Consider the following 8083-nt stretch of genomic DNA (forward strand, 5'->3'; position numbering starts at 1 on the left):
GGAAGCGATAAGGTCATGTGGCCAGTTAAATAGTAGACTTATTACACGCATGGTATTTAGGTATTGCCTTGTGCATATTTTATCAGAGAGGCGAAGATCAATGGTATGAATGTTTGATTCAAATACTCTCTAAGGTATGCAGAAATTTATTGAAGACTTTCTTCGGCAAGTAGAGCGGCAATAAGCTGCCCACCTCAAAGTTAATCTACTGTCCTGTCGTATACTGGTGTTATACCAAAGTACTTTACTGACGTTTTCACGTTTTAATGCCATTTTATGTATTTCTTAATATCAAGGTGTTTTTTTTTACCTTCAACAGTTTTATTAATACCGTTTAATATGTATCTGTCGGCCGGTGAGTCTATCTATTGACGCATTTTTCTGAATACGTCAATCACTAAATATCACAGAGATAGTCACAAATTTATTACCGCGTCAGTGCCCGCAAGACATAAAAACACAATAAAAAACCAAGTCGACACAGGCGTGCAAATCAGTAATTTTATACATATAACAAAGTCACTGTCATGTTAATGGTGGCTCTGAATCCAAAAGCGCGATAAAGTGAGGTTTGGTTAGGAACCTCACATATTGAATGGCCCACACTTTACGCTTCAACTGCTCGACAACACAGTATGCCAATGCACTAGATGGCACAAATTGAAGAAATCACCCCTTGGTTCACGATGCGATCAATTAATGTACACGACTACCGACCGTAGCACACATGTATAGATTTGTTAGGCAGTAACACAACGACGAGCGTAACTCTCCCCCCTTACGCAATGCCTCTAGGGGCCTGTAAGGTGCCCTTATATAAATAAGTATTGTCAAATCAGGACAAAGCATATACACGCTTTGGTAGATTGGGAGTGCAAGGAACTAATACACTGCATGCCTCTTCACAACATCTGGGTGATTGCAACTAACCTGTGCGGAGAAATAAACGCTTACAAGGGAGAGAGATTTGACTATCGCACATAAAGAATATGTCGCTTTGACTTTTTAAGACCGGAGAAACAGATATGTAGCACTTTCCACCCCATCTGCCCAATGGTGCGGAGAAAACTATATTCTAGTTGACGCGGATAGGTGATCAGGAGAAGGAAAGGGACCGCAAGTTCCACAGAATTCACTTTGTAACCGCTTATGCTGTTTATCTTTTACTGATTTACAATGCTGCCGCTCTCGATCGAGAGCACAACCGGTGTCTATTTCTATGCCTCATTTTCATCCTTGTAGTGACCTTTACTGAGTGACCTTTACCTGCACAACGACAAAGTATCGTAAACTTCCTACTTATGTGTCCTTTCACTTAATGCTAGCCGATTTCAGGAAAAAGCTCACTGCGCGGAACAGCTGATGAGAATCATGACCTGGATAAGTATCCGATATGAACTTTTCAAAGCGCTGTATTTGTGATATCGTGTTTTCGCAGAAATAAAAAGGCAAACTATGATGCTTATTTTTCTGAATTTGCATCAGTCGGTGAGCCTGCGGGGTGGCCGCGTGGTTTAAGAACACTTGTAGTAGCCTAAATAGTTCATTAAATAAGATGAGATTAGGAAGTTTGCAGGGACAACATGGCCACAATTAGTACATGACCGGGGTGGTTGGAGAAGTATGGGAGAGGTCTTTGCCCTGCAGTGGGCGTAACCAGGCTTATGATGATGATGATCAACTAGTTCGTAATTCCATACCAGTTATCTCTAACTATTTAGTGTGGTCCTTGTCATAGGCCTTTTTGAAGTCTTGGCCGCAATAATTGCGCGTAGCAGTCAGCAAAACAAAGATAGTGTATTATTCATTTAAGTATGCCATTCGCCTACTAAGCGATGCAAAGTGTTTTTAAACTACAAAAGAAATGTTGTACCGGCTGTTAACGTTTAGTTTTTTTTTTTAAACGCGCAACCACGCCAAATTGTGCAGTAGAAATTTTCGGGATGGCGTTTCTTTCTTCAAGTTGTTGGATGGGGTAGGACGTGCAACAACTGGGTACAAAGCCAATAAAATCGGCTGCACAAAAAAACGCGTCCGTGTTTCTGAGGAAGGCTAGCATAAATGTGGGATTGTTTGCATAGAAATACATGTATTAAAAAATGAATTGCACTCAACACACAAGGACTGTTATTAGCGAGCTTCACTAACAAAGAAATAAACAGTACATGTATCCCTTTCGCACACATCGAATCACGGTGGCTTCAAGTGCATTGAATTCGCGTAAGCTCACTGTTGTAGAACATCTTGTCACTTATTTGCGAAACACATTCAGCATTTGCGACTTAGTCGTCTGGGCTGTCCACGCTTTTGTTTTTGTTGACGACGTGAATGACAGACAAAGCAGACTGTCATCATTCTTGATGTTCTCAACGCAGAAAAGGTATTCGACCTCGGACATTTTCTGCAAAACGGCTCTTTAGTCTACATATTGCCGTTCCTCAACCAGTCCACGTGCGGCCATTCAACGTACAGCTTGAGCGCCACGTCCATTGAGAGAGAGAGAGAGAGAGAACACACATCCACCATATAGAAAAATCGGTGACAGAGCAATGTGTGCGACCATGGGGGTAAATTTTCCCTTCAAATGAGCGCTTTTCATCATGATGGCGCTAATTTATTGGCATACCCTTTTAAGTGGAGCAGGAACAAATTGTGACCGATTAATAAATAAATTAAGGGGTTTTACGTGCCAAAACCACGATCTTATTATGAGACACGCCGAAGTGTGGGACTCCTGAAATTTGGACCACCTGGGGCTCTTTAACGTGCACCCTAATGTAAGTATAAGGGTGTTGTCACATTTCACCCCATCGATATATGGCCGCCGAAATACGGCCGCCATTGAAATACTCGATCCCAAGACCTCGTGCTTAGCATCCCAACACCATGGCCGCTAAGCAACCACGGCGGGTACAAATCGTGAACTAGCTTGCTTGAGTTACTCAGGTATGCTATCAATGCTTTTCTTTCTAGCATTCTTGTATACATCTCTTTAATCTTTAATAACCTTGTACCAATGTCTGTCCGTGTAATGGATCCTATCGTATCAGCATCACCCCTGCTTTTTTTTTTCACCAATACTCTAATCATCGATGCTTACGTAGACCGCTGAGCTTGATAGTTCCGTCTCGTTGAAATACAAGGGCTTCTTCAACTTGTCCGTTAAGTACCGGTCTTGTCAGGTGAATACAGTGAGCGCCAAGTGTTTACAGACTATGTGACGAAAGAAAAAGATCAACGTATCCGTCATCTGTACGTGCAGCCTTGCATTTGCGTTTGGAACCACAACTGATATTTGCAAGCATACCAACAATATTGTTCACTTTTAATTGATATGGTCCCGAACAACTTGTAAATTCAACGTTTACTGAGATGTGGCCGCCCATAATCTTTAAAAGCTCACTCGGCATTTCAAGCCTCAATATGGCTGCCGCTACGTGACGCATTACATGGATGGATGGATGGATGGATGGATGGATAGATGTTATAAGCGTCCGCTTTGGAACGGGGCGGTGAGTTGCGCCACCAAGCTCTTGCTATTATACTGCCTAATGTCCTACCTAGGTTAAGCATTAAAAAAAGAAAAAAAACACTATGAACTCCCACAACCAAATTTTCTGATCCCCTATTGCAAACTATGCTTCTACACCTCTCCGTTTCTTGTCGTTTCCCTACATTTCCTCAACCAGTCCCCCAAACACCTCTTACTAGTCCCGCATTGGATGGACGTTATGAGCGTCCCCTTAGCAATGGTGCGGTGGGTTGCGGCACCAAGCTCTTGCTATTATACTGCGTAATGTCCTACCTAGATTAAACAATAAAAAAATAAAAAGAGCATAGAACTCTCACAACCAAATTTTCTGATCCCATATTGCGAACCTTGCTTTTGTACGTCTCCGTTTTTCGTCGTTTCCCTACTTTTATTCCACCAATCCTCCAATCACCTCTTACTAATCCCTAGTGCGGACATGTTTACTTTTCCACTGCTCCCGCTGAACCCAAGGGCTTTAAAGAGGCCAGTGGTGCCTAAATCAACTACAGGGTAGACGTCTTCACATTCTAATAGAGCATGTTCCATAGTTCCCCTAGCTTTACCGCAGCCAGCACATGATTCTTTTTCCTTCTTATATCTCGCTTTATAGGTGCATGTTCTAAGGCATCCCGATCTCGCTTCGAAAAGTGATGACCTTCCCTTTGAGTTATCATAAGTTGTTTCTTTCCTAATCTCGCTTTTTTTCTCTTAAGTAGTTACTCATGGCAGGTTTCTTTTCCATTGCCGCCACCCATGAGATTATTTCGGTCTCTCTGACTTTCCGCTTGGCGTTCTTTGTTGCTGTGTTGCCCACCCTACAGGCGGCAAACTTGCTGGTAAGCTTCCTAGTCCTTTTCCTCTACTGTGAATCAATGTTTTTCCTGTACAGATACCTCAACACTCTCCCAGCCCATTTACTTTCTTCCATATTCCTCAGCCCTTCTTCATGCTCAATTTTCCTGCGGGCTTCCCTGACTTCAAAACTAGTCCGGCCCATATCAGCCTGCACAGCTTCATTTGTAGTCTTCCCGTGAGCGCCCGATGCGAGGCGACCCACTGACCTTTGATTCACATCTAGTCGTGATTGCACCCCTAATTTAAAGCAAACAGCCGCATTTCCAAAAACAAGTCCTGGAAACATTACACCTTTCCACACACCTCGGAGCCCCTCGTACCTATTGTATCCCCATAGCGCTCTGTGCTTTATTATGGCTGCATTTCTCTTCCCCTTCACTATAATTGTTTTTTCCTGTGTTTCCATATATTTATTTAATTATTTAATTGTAAAATACCTTACAAGGCCTCTACAAGGGGAATGAGTAAGGGGGGCATACAATCAAGTACACACAATAACAATAATAACTATCAAGTACATACAAAAAAAACAGCAGCCAGGTGCCCAGCCTAAGTCAGAGAAACATTAGCTACATAAAGCTGCATATGAGTACAATAAAAAGGAACTCTATTAGTTTGTTACAAGCGAATAACAGTGCAAGAAAAAGGTAGAAAAAATAACACAGAACTGTGAGTGTGGTATTAATGGTTAACAAGAGTTAAGCGAGTTCAGTGGGTGCTTGAATTTTTCGCGGTCAGTTTCCGCAACTATGTTGTCGGGAAGGTTGTTCCCTAGGTTAATGGCGCGTGGGATTGCAGACCAGTTAAATGCCTCTGTTTTGCCATAGATGCGCGTGAAGCTATGATGATTGTATAATCTGTGTATGTCTGTGTATATTTATTGCCTTCATTTATCCATATACCAAGATATTTATATTCTGTTACGCGAGGTATATCCTGGCCCTGTATCGCCCCTGTCTGTTCACTGTTTTCATTGAATACCATAACACCTGATTTTCTAACACTAAATTTCAAACCTAAATTGTTGCCTTCCTGTCCACAGATATTAATTAGCCATACGTTGCAAATCACTTTGCTTGTTAGCTAGCAACACGATGTCATCCGCATAAAATAAACCTGGGAGTTGCTGCTCTACTACTGTATCCGCCTATTTGTATGAGAGAATAAACCCGATAATACTTCCTTCTAACGCCCTCTCCATCCTCACCATGTACATCATAAACAGCAGCGGGGATAAAGGGCATCCCTGCCTCAGTCCCTTGTTGATATGAACTTTCTCCTCGCTCCTCGCTCCTCGCTCCTCATCCCTTCCCATTCACCGCAAACGGTATTTTCTAGGTAAATTGGGCGGTCTCAGCACACGGCGTCGACGAAGTCACCAGGCGCATTAACGACAAATACCTGCTGGCTACACCCACTGAACAACACACGCCGTGCAGCGGCCTGCCTAACGCACAGCTCGATCGTGACATCCACGTCGAGGAGGTCGCGCGGCCCTGCACGACCTCAACAGGCGGTCGGCAGCCGGCCCGGACCTCGTCACGAACAAGACGCTCAAGAACCTCGACGACGGCTCGATTGAAAACCTCGCAAAATACTTCAACAAGTGCTGGAGAGCGGGCGCGCTGCCAAAGCTGTGGAAGACAACCAAGACCATCCTAATCCCCAAACCGGGGAAGCCGCCGGACACGGATAACCTCCGGCTCATCTCGATCACGTCCTGCGTGGGCAAGTTGCTGGAGCACGTCCTGCTCAAAGAGGTGGCAAGACTACCTGCAATGAGAAGGGCTGTACCCGGCCACTTTTATCGGCTGCAGACAGCACCTCAGCACGCCGGACGCGATGCTGCAGCTCAAACACCAAATCATCGCTGATGGTGGCAGCGCCCGTGTCAACAAAGCACTCCTAGGGCTCTACCTGCAGAGCGCCTTCGATAAGGTGAAACAATCAGTGATTCTGTCCCAAGTCTCCAAGCTCAACATGGGTGAAAGATCCTACAACTACATCAAGGACTTTCTCCCGGACAGAACCGTTTAGCTACGAGCAGGCGACCTACAGAAGCAAGAGAAGAAGCTCGGGAGCACCGGCACGCCGCAGGGATTGGTCATTTCGCCGAGGCTGCTCAACCTGGTAATGATCGGAGTAGCGGAAAAGCTCGGGGATATGGAAGACGTCAGGCACACCATCTACACCGACGATATCACACTGTGGGTGACCGGTGGCAGCGATGCCCACATCGAGGGCGTGGTGCAAGCCGCCGTCGACCCAATAGAAGACCAGCTGGAAGGCACCGGACTGAGATATTCGCCGAGCAAATCGGAGCTTCTCATACTCCCACTTACCAAAAACAGCAGAGGCAAGACCAGACAACGCGAAAACGAAAAAATTAGAATCGTAACCAAATCCAGCAACGTGATCCCCGAGCTCGGCAAAATTAGGATCCTAGGCATGGTCATCGAAAAGCACGGAAGAAACGGCGAAACCATCACCCGTCGTAATGCAGAAGCAGCCAACGCGATTCGACTCCTCAAACGAATCACATCCCGGAAAGCTTGCATGAGAGAGGAGGGCCTAATTAAGCTCGTCCAATCCTTCGTCATCAGCCACGTCGCGTACGTTGCAGCCTACCACAGATGGCATCAACACGAACGCAACAAAATCAACGTGCTCATCAGAGGAGCGTACAAGACGGCGCTAGGCCTTTTCGAGTCCACGAGCACGACCCGCTTGTTACAACTCGGGATAAACAATACGCTCGAATAAATAGCCGAAGCGTGACGGACCTCTCAACTGGAGCAGCTGCCCATGACCAAAGCCGGGAGGAAGATACTGGACGATCTGGGAACTGGACCCTCGAACGAGGGGGAGATGACGCTCCCCGTCCCCGACGAGGTCCGACACCAGACCAGAATCGACCCCATACCGAAGAACATGAATCCCGTGTTTAACAAGGGAAGAAGAGCGGCGAGGGCCAAAGGTCTCATCGACCAGCATGCCAACGACGAACACGCGTGGTACGTGGACGCGGCCGAATACCAACGGAAAGCCTTCGCAGCGGTCGTCATAGAGGCGTTAACCGTCGCCACGAGGACTGCAGCGAGCGTGAGAAGCGCCGGAGCGGAACAAGCGGAGGAGGTAGCCATCGCCCTGGCCATCGCCGACGCAGACTGCCACACGGTGCTGAGTGACTCGAGACAGGCGGTGCGAAACTTCGCCAAAGGCCAAATCTGCACGGAGGCTGAGCGCGTACTGCGAGTGGTCAAACTACAAGAACGAAAAGTACGACTCAAGTGGTTATAGGCGCATGCGGGCGATGCGTCGGAAGACAATGAGAACCACAATGAGACGGCACACGCAGCGGCGCGAGAGCTAACCTACCACGCCCCGGCGACAGACCATACGGCGTGGTTCGGAACCAAGGACCACATGATGGATTACAATGAAATAACGAAGGCCTACCGCCTGGCTCGCAAGACTCTCCCACCCCCGCACCCGAGGCTAAGTCGAGCGGAGGCGGTAGTACTTAGACAGCTCCAGACCGGATCGCTACCGAGCCCGAAACTGATGAATCACATGTACCCTGAGACATATCCGACCGATAAGTGCCGAGTCCGCCGGAGGGAGACCGCAGACTACACGCACATCTTGTGGGACTGAGTTAAACATCCAGAAGATGCAAAATCAAGAACGCTCACA

The sequence above is a fragment of the Dermacentor albipictus genome, chromosome 8 (assembly GCF_038994185.2).
Source record: "Dermacentor albipictus isolate Rhodes 1998 colony chromosome 8, USDA_Dalb.pri_finalv2, whole genome shotgun sequence".
Classification (NCBI taxonomy): Eukaryota; Metazoa; Arthropoda; class Arachnida; order Ixodida; family Ixodidae; genus Dermacentor; species Dermacentor albipictus.